The sequence below is a fragment of the Camponotus vicinus genome, unplaced genomic scaffold (assembly GCF_025532165.1).
Source record: "Camponotus vicinus isolate PSW18456_S1 unplaced genomic scaffold, iyCamVici1.0 SCAF_2, whole genome shotgun sequence".
In the NCBI taxonomy this organism is placed as follows: Eukaryota; Metazoa; Arthropoda; class Insecta; order Hymenoptera; family Formicidae; genus Camponotus; species Camponotus vicinus.
Window position 1 is genome coordinate 4,620,890 of NW_028141956.1, and position 19,203 is coordinate 4,640,092.

The following is a 19,203-nucleotide window of genomic DNA, read 5'->3' on the forward strand; positions in this document are numbered from 1 at the left end:
CTTTCGTCGAATTCATGTTAGTCGGATGCGAGTACGCGATACTGAAATTATGCATAATTGCCTCGAACTCGTTGATTTAATGCGAAGGAATGTAAAACGCATGCGTGCGAGATTTCAGTTGCGAAATAATCTTTTGTTAAAACTCGTTTTACTTTTTAGCTTCCTCAGGCATTTACGAAAATCTATATAATATTTCAATAGTGTAATCAAACATAATAATTGACATATTTGATAATGTGATCAAATATAATAAATCGATACATTCTGGCGTTAAATTACGATCTAATTCATAAAAAATTACTCTTATCGTACATAAAGATTATTTATTATATTTTAAAATGTATTTAATTGAAATATTTCCAATACACAAGTATATTATGTCCGTTCTTCAACTTAATTTATTTTCGAGAAAGAACCCTCCATTACCTCAAAGAGAAATAGAGTCGTTCTTCCTCTTATGCACGCTTACATAAAATGGTAATTAGTAACTGTTACTTTTTAAATTCCAATAGAAGATACTCGGCACGTCTCGTCTTTTTGCCACGATCCTGGCACGACGCTTTACTTCTAGTCGGTTTCCTTCTAAGAAGTTAATCCCTCCTTGCATAAGCACTTCTAGTTGAATACTCCATCTTTACGCGGCGGTTGTTTGGCTTGATGAGAGAAGCGGCTAATAATCACGGTCCAATAATTACCGGCCTCCGTCACTCATTCTGACAATTAATTAAAGGCTACCCTTAATCGTGTTGCTCTCTCACGCTTCCACCGTCGTTGTCGCGTCTCGTTCCTCTCTTTTGTTTGCGTCTCCAACAACGCGCATTTATCGGGCATCTAAGTATGCACTGCGCGAGAACGAGATTTGGCGAACAAGAAGGTGGGATTAGATAAACGCAATTCCCTTGGAGACGCGCCAAGGTGGTAATTAGCGCTAACACGAGTCTTGCAAACATAGACGAGGTATCTGGGACTTCGGCAAGGCCATTGACATTAATTCCGCGTCAGTTCCGAAATTTTTTTGGAAATTAACACCTGTCTGAATTTACTGTGTCTGAGTTTCTTTCTCCAACGTTTTTACACACATTCTTAGGCTTATATGAAAGTCAATAATTTCTACTGTACTCCTGCTTAAAATTTTACGTGACTGCTTACCGACATCGTGATGATGATTACAAGAGTCTACTAGAAATATATGGTACGAGCCGTGCCTAGTCTACGTTTACTTTTCAAGTAAGCACAAGATATTTTGCTTGCAAAGCTAGAAATTTGCTGAATTAGGTTCGCATGCGACGTATGTGGCGCGTGGAATGCGCCATACGACAGTTCGTGCGAAAATTTAGACCGAGGCATCTACTCTCGCGAATTAAACGCATTACATATGCTACTATTCAATTATATGCTATATTATAAGGCGCATATATTACTAAATGCTCGGGTAATCCTGCACTTTTAAACAATGTCCACGGGCAAAAATGCGAACGCATATGGTCGACATGGTTGGGAATTTTTCTCTAACCCACCATCCGATTAAAAGTATAACAATGGCGACATCGGTCCGAGGACAACAATTAAGAGCCGCGTGCGAAGGAAACCGGAGAAACTCGGCAATTATGCGCGATCGTTCTGAACGCGTGGCTTTCAAAGTTTGCCACGTGAATAACAAACTATATTTAACTTGCGGAACAATAATTTGCGAAACTTGTGTTATTAGAGAACTCGACATGGATCTACGACTATGTGTGGAAGAGCCTTGTGATAGTCAAGACCTTATTATTTGTATTATTTTTACAAAGACAGACAAAAATTTCATTTCTTTCGCATTTTACAATAATTTTACTTAATTTATTCATCAAATTATATAAATTTATTTATATAATTATTATTTATATATTTCATAAATTAGATTGATAAAGCTAGATTCTCAACTAATTGTAAAAATTGTAGAAAAATTGTCATTTCAAAGGTCATCACCTCAACATTAAGGTCCTTCTCGGTGTCGACGTCCTCGTTTGCAGTAACCGTGTTTAGTGGGCCAGAGATCGTAGAGTGCCGACTTTCCAATGACTCGAGCGGGTCCTATTATGCGAGAGGATCGCGCCGGAGGATCGGCCTCGCGTGCAGAATCAATCGCGCGAGAACCGCGCCGCAAGTGTTTGTCGAAGAATTTACACGGCGGCACGTGCGTATGTGCACAGGTGTGCACACACGCTCCGTTTAGCGGTCACGAGGAGAACGCGAGGTCGAAGAGCGAATGGTAATCGAAATGGGTTTGTGTACTGTGACGATATTGAACCTCGTGACCTACACTCATATCGACGATGTTTTTAACTCGCTCTACACTTTCAATTCTTAGTGATAAATGTTTGCAATCATGCTTCATTATTAAATCAATCGCTATTCTTTTTGAAATTCATATAAAAAGATTGGAATCATATCGATGAAAAATTTAATCTTGATTCAAATCGTCAAGAATTGCATGTTTATTGCAAAAAGATCCTTCTGCAAAAGTGTACAAAAATTTTTTTTATAAGAATATATATGATTTTTAAAATGTTTAAGGCGATCGATAATCGTGTTAATCGACGTTGCAATTCGTTATTCTGGCAGGCAAAATGGCAATTAATCAAAAATTGTTATGTGCTCGAGCAAGTAATCCGATAACCCTGCCGAGACATTTATTTCTTATAACGGTCCAGATCGTACGAATTCCCGCTACGTTACGACTTGACTTCGCGATACCTATTTGTTACTGTATATACGATCTAACAATTCGCCGAGGGACTGTTAGGTCGCGGCGAAACTAAGGATGTTTATAGTACTTTGGGTGAGCATAGGAATATACTTCGATACTTCGCTTACGGTACTTTAATAGTGCCGACAGTTTGTTAAAAATATTTCAATAGCACCTATCAATATATTTTTCCACACATCTTCGAGAGCTTTTTATTTAAAAAATAAAATGCGCATATGATTATTAAAAATTATTTTAATCTTGAAGAAATATGAATCTTAATTAATTTTAATTTTTTGACAGAGACGGATCTATTTTTCTTTCTTCAATATTATTTATTTCCATCTGTAAAATAAATAATAATTTAAAAAAATCGAAATCAAATGTATTCGATTAACCGACATTTTCTACCAATTTGTAAAAATGAGCTTATCGAATTACCTAGCTAGTATAATCGTTTTTTGAAACAGACAAAACAAGAAAATAGAAATGATGCAATTAGGACCCAATGCGTATCGTAATGCAACGTAGCGGGATCTAAATCGAACGCAATGAAATGAACAGAACAACAATGAGGGGAAGGAAGAATGGAATAGATCGTAAAGTTTCAGGCCGATTGCGTGGAGGAATATACACGCGCGTTAATTTAACGAGCGCTACGTATTAAGCCGTCGATTTTCTCCGGCTCGTTCATGTTCTTTCGCGCGAGCCCCAGATCCTGAAGAGGAAAGAAAAGCACGAAGCACGAACCCGAACGAACGGCGAGAATTTAACGACCCCGAACGCAATACCGCGAGTAGGAATGAGGAAACGCCGTGAGCCGTTAACTTATTTCGCCCGGATCAAAAATCTAGTTGAAAGTCTCTCCACTAATCGTCTACCAATCTGCGAAATTCGTGCCCTGGAAGAAAATCATGTCTATTATCTTCAATCGCGCGCGCGTTAGAGAATTTCGTGTATATCCAGCGCTTGATACTTTCAATCTTGATCTTTAAAAATTTTTCAATTTCTTCGTTTGTTGCTTATGGGAGAAGTAGTTATCAGTTCTGGATTCTTAGACTCTCCGATTTTTAAATTTTCAGTTTCTCGAAACTGTAAATTCCCCTATAAATCATCTCTGACATAACTTTATTACATTCAGATGACACTTTTTAATCTCAAAATACATGGAAAACGAACTAAATATTCTCGGGCGCTCTTACAAAAAAAGGAGTGATTATCAGTGGCTGTGAATTCTTAGATTTTCCGATTTTTAAACTTTCAGTTTCACGAAATTATAAATTCCATAAATCATTTCTGTGACATCTTTATTCAGATGATACTTTTTAATCGCAAAATATATGGAGAATTAAACATTCTTGAGCACTCTTATAAAGGAAGAAGTAGTTAGCTCTGGATTGTTACTCTCCGATTTTTTAATTTTCGAAACGAGTTTCTCGAAACTGTAAATCTCCCCTATAAATCATCTCTGTGACATAACTTTATTACATTCAGATGACACTTTTTAATCTCAAAATACAACTGGAAAACGAATTAAATATTCTCGAGCGCTCTTACAAAGAAAGAAGTGATTATCAGCTTTGGATTCTGATTTTCCGATTTTTAAATTTTCAGTTTCTCGAAACTATAAATTCCATAAATATCATTTCTGTGACATCTTTATTCAGATGATACTTTTTAATCGCAAAATATATGAAGAACTAAACATTCTTGAGCGCTCTTATAATGGGAGAAGTAGTTATCAGCTCTGGATTCTTAGACTCTCCGATTTTTTAATTTTCAAAACGAGTTTCTCGAAACTGTAAATCTCCCCTATAAATCATCTCTGACATAACTTTATTACATTCAGATGACACTTTTTACTCTTAAAATATATGGGAAACGAACTAGATATTCTCGGACGTTTTTACAAAGGAAGAAGTGGTTATCAGCTTTGGATTCTTAAATTTTCCGATTTTTAAATTTTCAGTTTCTCGAAACTATAAATTCCATAAATATCATTTCTGTGACATCTTTATTCAGATGATACTTTTTAATCGCAAAATATATGAAGAACTAAACATTCTTCAGCGCTCTTATAATGGGAGAAGTAGTTATCAGCTCTGGATTCTTAGACTCTCCGATTTTTTAATTTTCGAAACGAGTTTCTCGAAACTGTAAATCTCCCCTATAAATCATCTCTGACATAACTTTATTACATTCAGATGACACTTTTTACTCTTAAAATATATGGGAAACGAACTAGATATTCTCGGACGTTTTTACAAAGGAAGAAGTGGTTATCAGCTTTGGATTCTTAAATTTTCCGATTTTTAAATTTTCAGTTCCTCGAAACTAATAAATTCCATAAATCATTTCTGTGACATCTTTATTCAGATGATACTTTTTAATCGCAAAATATATAGAGAATTAAATATTCTTGAGCACTCTTATAAAGGGAGAAATAGTTATCAGCTCTGGATTCTTAGACTCTCCGATTTTTAAATTTTCAGTTTCTCCAAATTATAAATTCCATAAATATCATTTCTGTGACATCTTTATTCAGATGATACTTTTTAATCGCAAAATATATGAAGAACTAAACATTCTTGAGCGCTCTTATAATGGGAGAAGTAGTTATCAGCTCTGGATTCTTAGACTCTCCGATTTTTTAATTTTCGAAACGAGTTTCTCGAAACTGTAAATCTCCCCTATAAATCATCTCTGTGACATAACTTTATTACATTCAGATGACACTTTTTAATCTCAAAATACATGGAGAACGAACTAAATATTCTCGGGCGCTCTTACAAAAAAAGGAGTGGTTATCAGTGGCTGTGAATTCTTAGATTTTCCGATTTTTAAACTTTCAGTTTCACAAAATTATAAATTCCATAAATCATTTCTGTGACATCTTTATTCAGATGATACTTTTTAATCGCAAAATATATAGAGAATTAAATATTCTTGAGCACTCTTATAAAGGGAGAAATAGTTATCAGCTCTGGATTCTTAGACACTTCGATTTTTTAATTTTCGAAACGAGTTTCTCGAAACTGTAAATCTCCCCTATAAATCATCTCTGTGACATAACTTTATTACATTCAGATGACACTTTTTAATCTCAAAATACATGGAGAACAAACTAACATTCTCGGACGCTCTTACAAAGAGCGCTCCCGACGCGTGGTATACACTGTGTATTTCGAGGCACATACACGGCGGGATTCATCCGGCACTGATTCTCAACGGTATTCGCAAAAAGGGGCGAATTATAGCGCGCCGGTGTGGCGCATGAGAAAATTTGCATAGAGACCGTGGAAAGAACCGCGCGCGAGGGGCGTCCTCGCGTAGTCGCCGTGTCGTCGGGATTAACCGCGTCCAAGACGCACGATAATCATCATAACGGGCACATCCTTCCACCGAGGGAATCCTTACCGGGCTCACTCTCGCCTCGGTATCGCGCACAATACCAAGAGAGGAGTAGTGCACTTCCTCTTCTCTTCCCGAAGCGCCCGATCTGCCGTCATTACCGAGATGTAATATGTACGACCTGCTTGTAATCAAATGGATAGAGCGCGACGAATATTTTAACTGTAAATGTAAGTGGAGTAGTCGACATACATTTTTTGCTCCGATCATAAATACTCGAAATTAAATCTTTTTTTTACGCGAAGAAATATGTCACATTAGTTGCAGTGTTACAATTTATTTTCAGCTCTTGCACAGGCTATTTTTAATATTAATATATAATTGTCACTACTTGTAATATATATTTTGATATTGTGAGAACTTGCGTGTGTGCAATTGAAATTACATCTTCGAAATAATTATTCGTATCCGCAGAGACAAACGATTGTTCCCAAGACGCTATCACAATAATGACGGAGAAATACGGTACCCCAAATCGCGAGAATCGCTTCCCGAGGAAGCGAGAGCGAACATAACGGAAGTATACGCGGTCTCGGAGATTCGCTTCATGTTGAAACGTGCCTCTGCTAGAGACGTCTATTCCTCGAGATCAGTTGAATAAAAGTGAAATTTGACGTAAACATGCTGGTTATTCGAGACGATCAATATATACTTTAATCATTACATATATAATTCTTTTATTCTACTCTCCCATTATTTTCCTTCATTATTACAAGGGATTCCAGAGAATCCGGTAGTGCCTACGCTCGTGATATTCGACGCTCATCCGCGTCAGATAAAGTAAAAGCATTGTCTGGAGAATCTAGTTAAGCATCTTTATACCTGCATCTCACGCGACCAAAAGGATTAGACTACAGGGTCTGGAAGGGGCATTGAATTTCCTGGCTACGTATACGGTGCTTCGTATAGGCATCGCTATTATGCCAACGCACGCACGCGATTCCCGGCGACGTTCGCGGAACGTTCGCCAAACGATGGGTGCTCGAGGGCCCAGGAACGTGCATATCGGTGCGCGGCTTTCGAAGTGAGATGAGAAGAGAGAGAAAGAGAGAGACCGACCGTCTTCCTTCCTCTCTCTCTCTCGCTCTCGCTGTTTCAGCGAGGAATCAATAAGTACAGGTACCGGCGTCTTCCGCGCGTCCGAGGCCTCTCTCGGTGGCATCGGGCATACAAGAGTACGATACTCATACACACGTAATCGGATACCGTGGACTCGCTCGGCCATGCCCGGGGCGATCCGTCTGCCCGGGTGTGAACGCGGAAACGGCTCCTACGTCCGCGTTACTCTTCCATCGGTGAACATTCCGCGAAACTGTAGGGCGATAATGATAAAGTATCTCCAAGTCGCAAAAATGTCGCGCTCTCTCACCTGTGGAACGAGTATCGCAATATTGTTGGCGGACGTCATGTTACTTTTTATTAGATTCGCGAGCAATCGTGGTAAAATTTTTTGCTGGAAGAGCCGTGGAAAATTAATGACCGACATGAATATCCAACGCGGTGCGTCGTGCACCGTCATCTCGAGAGATGAGACGCAATATAGCGAGATAAAAATTAAAATAAAGAGTTTCGAGAGTCCATCCAGAGGAGGAGATAAAGAGACTTCAATGCCTGGAATTGCTCGCGTCGTTGTTCGTTCTCCTCCGAGTGAATAAGACATTGTAATGAATAAGACGTAACGAGAGACTGAGTTGTCGCGACAAGCGTGGAGCGAGAATCCAATTAGGACGACTCGACGAAAGCCCACCGCCGTAAATATCCCCCGGGGACTCGAAATTAAAACTGAAGACTGTTTCGAGAGATCGACGCGACGTTCATTTGGCGTATCGTTATTATCGTCGTCGCGTCCCAGCGGATACGATAATCGGCGATTCGAGATGCACGTCGGCCCACGCGCGACTTATACCTTAGTCCCCGTTACGATCGTAAAACTTGATACACATAATTATTAGCTTCGCAGTGGCGATCCTTTTCGTGCTCTCGGTCGCTCTCGTAATTCTCGCTCGGCCACGATTAGCGGAGTCGCGTGAACGTAATAATAGTCATTACGGCAGTTGTAACTCCATCGTCGGAAGGACCGAATGAACGTGGTCGTTGCATGAGTTTCTCGATTTAACCCCCCCGGTGCAGCCACTGTGACGTAAATAAACTTGCAACCTCGTCGAATCGCGCTACTTTAGATAGATCGTCATTCGCACGCGCAAGCGGATGCGGAATAATCTGATATCGAGAAGGAGAAAAATTCTCCGCCGTCAAATTATACGGATCGATATACTATAAAGTCACTTTTTTCCCTCATTTGTTTGCGATAATAATATTAATCCTGTCACTTTTCAACGCGTATTCATGAGCGTGAAAATTTGCGATAATCATGATTTCTGAAATTATTACAAGATAATATATAAATATATGTTATTTAAACATAAGTATATCGATCAAAGTGTTCGCTTGACTTTACAAGATTTCCTGCAAACGTACAACGATCCGACCTCCAACTTCCGACGTTCCGCTACATTTCGGCAATTCTTTGCTCCGCTTCGCGGCCAGCAGCCACGTTTCCTTTTTCCGCTCGACGTGGCAGATGCGTGTCGAATCCATCGACGATACTCTTGGCGGTCCGAAACCGGCGCTTAAAAGACACGGTACTTACTTATGTAATAACACTGGACACAGGTAGCGCCGGGACGAAATTGGTTGATCGACCTTAAAGCAGTGGCTCTTTATCTTTTTCAAGAAGAGAGTAGAATCTCTAATCAACAATGAAAATTATATATATGTCTTATCTTGTTACGAGTGACATCTTTCACTTTGAAAGAAGAAATTTTGTCCGATAATTAATTATCTTGCATTAATTACAATTAACTTTAAAAAAATAATAAATAGCAAATTTAGATAATCTCTGTCGAGAGATTCAAATCTCTAAGTTGGATATAAATTATTATCTAAATTAAATTTCAATTAGATATAAATTATTGAGAATGCTTATAAATGTTGAAATAAATTGATGGAATAAATTTAAAGAATATTTATAGAATATTATTTATAGAATAAATTTAAAGAATATTTATAGAATAAATTTAAAGGTATTAAAATTTATATTTTCAAATCTACTCTTTCACGCTGAAAATGTGTAAAATGTACGAAATATCTTGATCCCGATAAATAGGATTTCGCGGATTAAGAACCACTGCTTCGCAACAGTCGATGGGACGGGGAATCGCGGCGTCGCCGAGCGATGGTGTTAAAAATATCGGACGTGTATCTCCCATGCCTCGCTTTTTTTCCGTCGTGCGGCTTAAGCGATTTACTTTGGTCTTCGCCGACAACGCGGATCCAAATCGATTTAGCGTACCGCGATGGCCGACCGATATCGAGACAGTTTACTTAAATCGTTCTCGCCGATGGCGAACCGCCCGAATATGATAAGCAACTATGATATCCACCGTAAGGAAGACTCATTCCAAGGTTAAGCAGCTGATAAATATCTGTACACACCATACATATGTATATATGTATATATAACATCTATGAACAAGAACTTATCGAGAAATCTCGTGCGAACAAAGTAGCCACACGAGACGCTTATCTTTTACCGCGTCCCACAAACGGTGGATGTCTTCTAGTGTTGTCAGATTATTACCATCGCAGATGTATCAATAGCAGAACTACAGATTGTAGTCTGATAAAACTGAGATATCGAATATAATTCTACGGTTTATGAAGATAAATGAAAGAGATATATAACATGTATATCCAGAATTATTTGTCCTTCCATTTTCAAACCTCAACATGGCATTGATCTATATTTAGAGATATCATGTTATTACTTTGATTTTTTTAATATATTGAGATGAATAAAATTTTAAAAATCACATTATTTTGAACGTAAAAAATTTGAATTTTGAATGTAAAACAGTAAAAAAATATTTACACTTACATTCCCCCCAAAAAGAATAGTGTAAATATTTTTTTTACTTGAATATTATCGATTATGATATTATATTTTAATTAAAATTTTCACGAATAATTAGACGTCGAAATGATAAATTGCATAGTTATCTTATAGTCACTCATATGATGCGGTTTTAATCGCGCTTCTTCACAGTTTCTAACATTGAGGTAAGTCGTTTCACATCCTGACGTATCTGCGTCAATCTTTCTTCTTCTTTCTTTTTCTTCTACGAGTCTCGGCAGTATTAGATCGAAACTGACACGCAACACGATGCGCTTTGTTATAGACGTATGAGCTGCTTCTTATTGTTAGTATGATTATGAAACTTGTAATGATATTTAAATAAAATTTAAATATCATTTAAATATCATTAAATAAATAATAGATTTTTCATTCACTAATCTGTTAAAATAGAAATAAACGATTAAATTTATACAATGTACTATAATTTCACTGACCTCGCAAACTGTATAAAAATCTGTGTTTAGGCAATAAAACGCGGAGGGAAAGCTCACGAACAGATTAAATTTTCCGTTGTTGCGCGTAAAACGCACGAACCACGTTTACTTTCTCAATACGCACGTCTTCATGAATATGCGAAAATTCATCGAGGCGTACCCACGGCCCACTTTTCGTTGAACAATGGACCGGTGGAGAAGAGGAAGCTAGACAGTCCGACGGCCGAACGTTTTCTGAGATTCTGATTGTGAGATCAAATAATCCTTACTGTCTTAAACTGAGCGTTAATTGAAACGAAAGAAACACGGATTAGCATTGCAAATTCTCAGCAAATCGGCAAATCTGCACATTTTCAAAACATATACCTTGATAAAAAGACTTGGAAAAATGGATCAAAAAATAGAAGTAAATTACTTTTATGTTTACTCAATAAAATCTTGAAAATTTAGAAACCGTAAAGATAAGACGAGCTCAATCGCTGTCTTGTATTTATTGCGATAATATAAAGGAAAAATACGCGCTTAATGGAACAACAAAACTCGATGCACGGAATCGATAATTGATCATTAATGTGCATCAAAAAATATCGCACAGTAGATTCTTGGGTTTTCTTGCCTTGTCGATAGACTACCCTTCGATAACAAGCTGCACGTACAGTGGAATAAATGCGTCGTCGGTTTTCAAGCATCTACAAAACTCGTTGGAGCGCACGCTCGCAGGTGGAAATGGAATGGGCGCGCCGTGTTGCACTTGCGCGAATGCAGTTGACCCAGATGCCTCGCGAATGAAACTCATCTGGCAGCCATTCCTGACATCCTTGGGCTCGATAAGAGAATTTCTGCCGAGCGTGCGTGTTAACGATCTCGGGATTCGCGGCGGAGATTTGTGCGTGATAGAATCTCGATAAACTATCGCGTGCACGTATATTTATATTCAGATGTGAAGTAATATCGCATTTTGCATCTATATTATCGATAACTAGATTTATGCCAAGATGACACTTTGATTGTATTCGTAATTTATGGACATTTCAAATACGTTAGATTCATTTTAGATCAACTTCATTTTTTTGTAAAATTTCTAATTTTAGTATCAGTGACATGATTAGAGCTCTAGTACTAAAATTAGAAAATTTACAAAAAATAAAGTCGGTTTGGCTTCTGAAAGGCTCATATGCAGTAAGTTTATTATATATGTATATTTAAATGAAATTAAGAAGTGTCATCGTTACATATTTGAAAGTTCAAGACGATCGATTAATAAATGTAATATTAGATTCCAAATCTAATATTATCAGAAGAGAGTTGTGAAAATACGCGACTCTTTAATTTAAGTATTCTGAATATATACATAGTATCGTACAGCTGTAAGAATTGCGGATAATAACAAGCGGATGAAATGTTAGCGTAATAAAAAGAGACGAGGGTCATAATTTCCGTCGTTAAAAAAATCTTTAGAGATCGGACGTATGAGATAAAGTTGCGAAAAATGCGGGATAAGGATCGAGCGATTACCGTGCATTATTTCGTGCGGGAAAATGTCGGCCGACCCAAAAGCACACGAGTGAAACTCATCGAACATCCATTCCTCTCGCATCCTTGGACTCGATAAGAGAGCCGCGAGAGAATTTCTGCCGAGTGCAAGGCCTGGAATGCCAGGCATTCGCCTCGGGCAGCATCGAGATTCGCTGTAAGGGACGTGCCAAGGTAGAAAATGATTTTAAGCATGTAATAACGCGGCCGTTCGTCGAAAACTATCGTCGTGTAAAACGCCGTGAAGCCCGACTCTTGGGAAAGAGAGACGGAACAGAGGAAGAAAAGGGGAGAGAAACGAAGATCGCTTCACGAAATCGAGTTCGGTTAATTCCCACCATACAATTGTCTCTGTGCTGCAAAAAGCACAGATTCGTCTCGGCAGGAATTGATTCCATTGCGAATAGAATCGGATCTTTTAGGACGCGCCAACCACACGACGTTGCTTTTTATGTGAACACATCAATTTTAAGAAACATCAAAAATCAGTTTTTAAATTTATGCCAAGATATTCTTTAAATTATTATAATCGCTATTATTATTTCCAATTTTAATATGTACGTTGATGCATTCCAGGATGAAAATACAACGAATTACAAAGGAGTTTTAAATCATACAAGTAAGTTATTCCTAAGAATAAATTAAATTCTCCAATTCATTAAATAATTTCCCTTCATGATGATAAATTGCGATTATCTCGGATACACGCATACTTTATACGAAGGATGAGGCCATATGGTAAAACGTCGAGAATCGAGGGAATTAAATGACGACCGAGTCTCTCGTTTCCGCGGCTTTCACGAGCTATCGGACATCAACAGTGACGAAGGTCAGTCGTGATCATAAACGACATTGACCTTGACTCACGCTGCAACAGGTGGAGTGGTTTAGTTTAGAAAGTCTAGGATTATGCTTTTAAAATTGCCTGGCAAAAATTATGACATACTTTCTCGGAGACGTACACACCGTACAATACTTATTATCATCGACCATGATTACGCAGTTTGCAAACGAACACTGAGGCATTGTGAGCAACCGCAATTGGTTTGGCCTGATCGAATGGAATATGACAATGTCGAATCGAATGCGAATTTAGATTAGATCGTCTTGAAATCAAAATTTCAAATCAAAAGTGATCAATTAAAGATATACAAAGAGAATGAAGATAATTAAATTAACGAAGAATACAATATTTCTTTATAAATTTCTAAAAAATAATCGTCCATAACAATAAAAAAAAACTTAAAAATATGATTGAAATAATTAAACTAATATCACGCATTTTATTACATCATTTGTATCGTTAAAAGTTGGGTACACATTTGAATAATTCAGATCGCTTCTTTTCAAGGAGCAACTTCGTGGTCACAAGCGTGTCTTGTAACCATCTAAAAACTGCTGCCAGACGTTCCCACGTGACGTGAAAAATCCCGGCGAGGAAATTATACCGTGTTACATTAATCTGCGGGGATCACGAGATCAATAGCGGATCAATAGCGGCGATCACGCCTCGCGCGGTAGGGCAAAGGAGGAGGAAGAGGACGAGGGAGGAAAGAGGAGGAGGGGAGGCGATAGTAGCGAAGAGGAGCGCGAGGATCGCCAGAGGTGCTCTCAGACAGGAGGTAAGAGAAGGTAAGGAGTAAGGAGGAAGGACGGCGTATACAGCGGAGATTCTTCGCGGTAGGAGGAGGAGCAGGAAGAACGGACGGAGAAAAACGGAAAGGAGCACGGCCGGCACCGTCGTAGCGCACCGCCATTAGAAATCATCGCCTGCTCTCGTGGAATTTCAGAATGCGGAAGGAAAGCCGGTGAGAGACAGGGATCCGGAGCTGGGATGCAGAGGGAGAAAGAGAGAAGAGAAATGGACGGCACGGGTGAACGAGGAAGAAAGGGTGGAGGAGAAGGGTGGGGATGTAGTTAGTAACCCGAGAACCCAGTCGTTCGTTTCAATACACCGACTGATGCATCGACGCGTTGGCCGCTGATGGCCAATGGTGTTTTTTCTTTCTTTTCTCTCGCTCCTCAACTCTATATATGTATATATGTATATACGCGATATATTGTAGTTAATAAGTATACCCACTACCTGTCGGTATCTGTACATCCCCATTTCCTTTGATATCAATCTTTATTTTATTCCCAATAATTAAATCATGATCGAGATAATGATAATGGTTCAAGAAAAAATTGAGATAATATATAATTTATTTTGACATTTTTGCCGTGAGTTTATAGAACACATAGTAGGGAAGTGCACAAATTTATGTAACTCATATTGACATAATTTAAGTAAATTTAATGCAGAAGTATAAATAGTATGAATGCAGAAACTTTCCCGTCATGAATAAATAGAAATCAATTTAGCGAGGAATTAATTTTCAAGTTTGGCTTTAACGCGAAATTATGTTCGGTTCGGATCTTTGCGGAAAAGTGAATGTATCGCTCGGTTGGCCGGTCAAGAATCCGTGGGCACGCTTCGCCGATCTGTTGTTCCGCGTGCGGCTTCTTTATATCGAAAGCCGCGGTATAATAAACGTATAGTTTGTCGGAAAAATAACGATAATCGAAAAAAGAGAAGGCGGTTGTAAATAGTTTGATGCAAAATGCAAATCGTTGGGATTCGATAGACTTTAAACATCGTTCAACTATTCGATGTAATCTCAATTATGTCTCAAACTTACAAATGATTAAATATATATAAATAATGGATAATAATATATATGTACATTAAGCATCTTACATTGTGACGCGAAGCAGAAAGATACACGCGAAAGTAATCTATTACAGTTAACTTCCGGTATTATGTGTAACGCAAAGCTAATTTAAAATAAAAGGAATTTATAAAATATACAAACTGTGTTATTAGATCAACGTGTTACATCGAAAAAGTAGAACGTTGAACTGCGACAGAACGCACGAAAAGCTATCAAAAGCCAGATTGCGGTTTCCAAGTTTCTACGTGCATATATTTGTGTGTTTGTGTGTCAATAATATGTACAGCCTTAAAACACGCTTGCTATATCACGTGATTTACCTGAAATTCGCCGGCTGCATTCTTGCATCTCTAACATGAGAGGCATTTCACTCAACGGCGATCAACGATGTAACTGTCGGCAATGAAATTACCCGCGATTTAAGATGCTGACAAAAGTGCTTACCTAAAACAAAAAATTAAAAGTTATTTATTATATATACTTATAACACAAATTATGTGATAATAATAACAGCATCGTTAAAAAAACCACTGAAGTAAATTATGTAAATTTTTAATAATAATAAAGTTTAATTTTAATTTTTTCTTGATTTGGCTTTTATTTTTATGTTACTGTATGATGTATGTATTTATTTATATCTAAATTTTTATGCTATGCTATGCGATTACTATTTTTATATATAACTGTAATTTTAAGAAATTTTAACAGGGTGTACTTAAATCTTGTAAATAAATTCCGTGAGAATTCCATAATTTTCCAGGCATTTTTATTCAAAATTCCAGATTCAAAATTAATAATTAATTAAATTATTTATATAAATACAATTTTAAAATAAGTTTATTTATTATGCATGAACTTATATATTAACATAAATAAAACATTTTAATATTTTAAATCTAAAAAATCTCATATTTCTCATTAAATATATCTTTTAAAATAAATATTTATGTATTGAATAATATATTCTGGTGCTGGGGGATTAAGTTTCAATAATAGCACCTGCAGATTACTGATCACTTACAAAAAAATTATCAAAGAAACAATTTTTAAAAAATAAGCCAATAAAATTCCATGAAAATTCCCTGATTTTTCAAAACAAAATTCCTGGAAATTCCAGGTTTTCTAGGTTTTTCACGGTTATACCCTGTTTTAAGTAAGATTAGGTTCAATACTATTGTTATTCCATTATTCCATTCTTGTATTCTATTTGATAATCTCTATTTTTCTCTCTAGATACTATCAGAAAATGTAGACATTTTTAATTTAGATGTTTAAGAAGCGCATTTTCATTACACAAAAGATCACAAAAATAACAAATGTAAAATTGAAAACCATTCAAGCCGAAAGAGGCATGGACTAAGAAATAAAAAAAATGAAAAATAAAATTTATTTTTTAATACATTATTTATATATTAGATATATGTAATACTATAAAACGGAATGAAATTTTACTATAAATGTATCAATTATCTCAAATCTCTCTTTCTCTTTCTCTTATTGTACCAAGTGCTATTAATCAGCATCTGCGCGCTTTTATTTATGCGAAATCGCGGTGAAAACAGGCGGCCGAATGCTCGCGTCCGCACTTTCCAATCTGCGTGAAAAAGTGGTTACCGATCACGTTAGTGTCAATCCCGCGACCGATACTGGAACGGTTAGAATCGCCGTCGATGGGCGTGCCTGTTGAAATCGTCGCGTGATTTTATCATCTCATTTCTTGTGTTAGCGCGCGCGAACAAAATCGCGATTTCGCGGTGAATCGACATTCCGCGCATATCTCGCTGGTTGCGATACCGAACGATTATAATATCGAGCGGTTGCGACACACGGTGCATAATAATCGCGATAATTTCTATAATTTAACGCACAAACGATATTGTAATTTTCTCCTAATCCTATCGGTTACACTTCTGAGCAAAAAGTTTCAAAAAATGAGATTAAAAAAAATTAAATGAATTTTTCCTAATCGCAATCAATCATAGTTCCGATCACTAATCAGAGAACGTATCAAGCCTCAAAATGTTTGAGTAGGGATTGTCATCGAGGATATTCTATCATCTTTCTTTACATCGCGTGTTTCTGCGATTTTCTTGAAATTATTTCTGAAACGCGAGCTAGATGCAGGCGTTAGAGCTTATTTGCGGCGGCGTATAACTCGTCTCGGGTCCGCTATTCTTTGTGCGCGATTTCTCCTCTCTTCTCCCCTTCCGCTTCTCACTCCCGCGCGTTGCACGCGTGCGCTCGTGAGTTCGCGCGCGCGTAGGATTCACGGGGTGTTGCGCTCCCGGCTTTCATTATTTGCGAATTAACACAATGCGCGCTCTTCTTCCCATTATCTATTTCCCCTCCTTCATCCTCTCTCTTTCATCGTATGCATGTTCGCTGCCCATCGTCGGAACGCACGCCCCCGATGTTTTAGAGAGCACCGTCCGAGAGTTAGAAGACGAAACCAATTTACGTGGTTCGCCCTTGATGATCAGTCCAAATGAGTCAGCCAACGCGAAGGAAAAGTGAATCGTGCGCACATGCTTTCGCAAAAATGCTCTTTCGCGATTATACGATGAGATAGGTGCATTATCACCTTTTGTTCACTTGAACAATGTAAATTATATCCAATAGAATGAGTAAAATAAATTTTAATAATAACTTTTTTACATAGAGATTATGTGAAAAAAGTCATATAATTAAATTATAATATAAGAATTTTTTATACAGTAATTAATTAATATACTTTTTAAATCTTATTATCATGTGTGTCTTAATACATATTTAATATCATTAATTTTATATATATAATTTTAATATATTTAATTGTATTTATATATCTCTACTTTATTATAGTTTTAGAAATAAAATTGCAATTTTATACATATATGTGATCAGTACATTAAAATTACATAGAGTGTTAATTTTATTTATGTAAACATTATCAGTTATCGTTAATATTTATAATTATTGACATAAGATGCAGTAAAAGATATTGCAATAATATCTTGAAGTCAGAAAATATAAAGACAAAATAATGGCGGAGATGGAAATTTAGATTTTAAATATAAGCCGGACTCACATAACACAAGAGATGGTAAAAATAAAGACCTCCGAGACCTATGTAAGGGTGGATATCGTGTAGACTACACACTTGCGATGAAAAACGGGGGATGTGCACGAGCATGGCCACAACGCGCGGCGATCTTTATTACAATGGCTATCTCCTCCGAGATTTCCTCCTCGATCTCACGCACGTAATGCAACTTCTAGAATCCTCGGCAATGCGCGGAGAGAGGAACGGGGTGATTATTAAAAAGCTGAAACGAGGATATAGTCCCGCACGTCGCCGGCTGTATTTATTACGCGGGAAACTATGAAATTACCGGTCGATTACTCGTAAAACTTTTTCGCACGATTCTTCGAAGTAACTAACGAACGGACCTCTCCTCCTACCCTTTTATCGAATGCCATTCGTATTATTCTCTCCCTTCGAACCAGGGGCGTAGGAAGAATATCAGACATATCAATATATAAAGATCTAAAGAAAATTTTAACGATGAATTGTGAGAGAGATCTTGTGTAAAAATATCGATTTAAATAGTTTAATCTTTGATATCAATGTCAAGAAAAATAAAACAAATTTCTATTAATATTCCATATATACTAATTGTAATAAAAACAAAAATTTTGATAGACTTGATAATCCTTATGTCAAAGATTCCAGTTATCCGTCTTCTATTTTCTCGCTTTTGCTCCAATTTTCCTTTTCTGAACGACAAGAAGATATTTATCCCCGCGAGATTTATCGTTTCCATCCTCGTGCGTGAGATGGATACGCGACTAGTTTCGCGCTGGATATGAAATGCTCGCGATATACTGGCGACTTGTGTGTGATGGAACGTGTAATTTCGCGCAGAGCTCTCATTGCGACGCGTGTCTCCGTCGTCTCGTACACCGCATGACAAATCGCCGCGATGGATTCCTTCTCTTGCGGTCGCGAAACATGTTCCGCACTGGAATTTACCTTGGCTTCTTCATATACGCTTATAAGATCGAGGAGATCCCGTAAGCCGCTTGATTTTATTATGAATCTAATGTACTCGCTGAATATTAATTTGCTCGGCACGAGAATGATGTAATTGACAAATGCAGAAACAGTATTAAAGGAAAATAATAGAATACAAAGATTATCTAAGTATTTAAAAAGGTGTTAATTAATGTATGTAATTAATGTGTTGTAATATTAATGCTATAATGATTAAAGCATCAGTAAAAATCAGGAAAAATAATAATAAAATAATCGCCTTCAATTTTTCATCTTACCATTTATTGTTAGATTTAATTGATTAAATTAACAAGCTGATGCAACGTCGTTTTATACCGTGCACGTAACGCAGGGGCACGCGTATGAAACGAAAC

General features: G+C 37.2%; 1 protein-coding gene and 1 long non-coding RNA gene across 7 annotated transcripts in view; one reads left to right on the forward strand and one right to left on the reverse strand.

Annotated features, from left to right (window-relative positions):
- Positions 1–19,203, reverse strand: part of LOC145966122 (uncharacterized) — a 72,660-nt gene that overhangs the window by 24,793 nt on the left and 28,664 nt on the right. The window lies entirely within an intron of this gene.
- LOC145966125 (uncharacterized) lies at positions 8,665–13,960 on the forward strand. Its single transcript, XR_014436965.1, has 3 exons — positions 8,665–8,781; positions 13,434–13,704; positions 13,767–13,960. It is a non-coding gene; the product is annotated as an uncharacterized LOC145966125 (long non-coding RNA).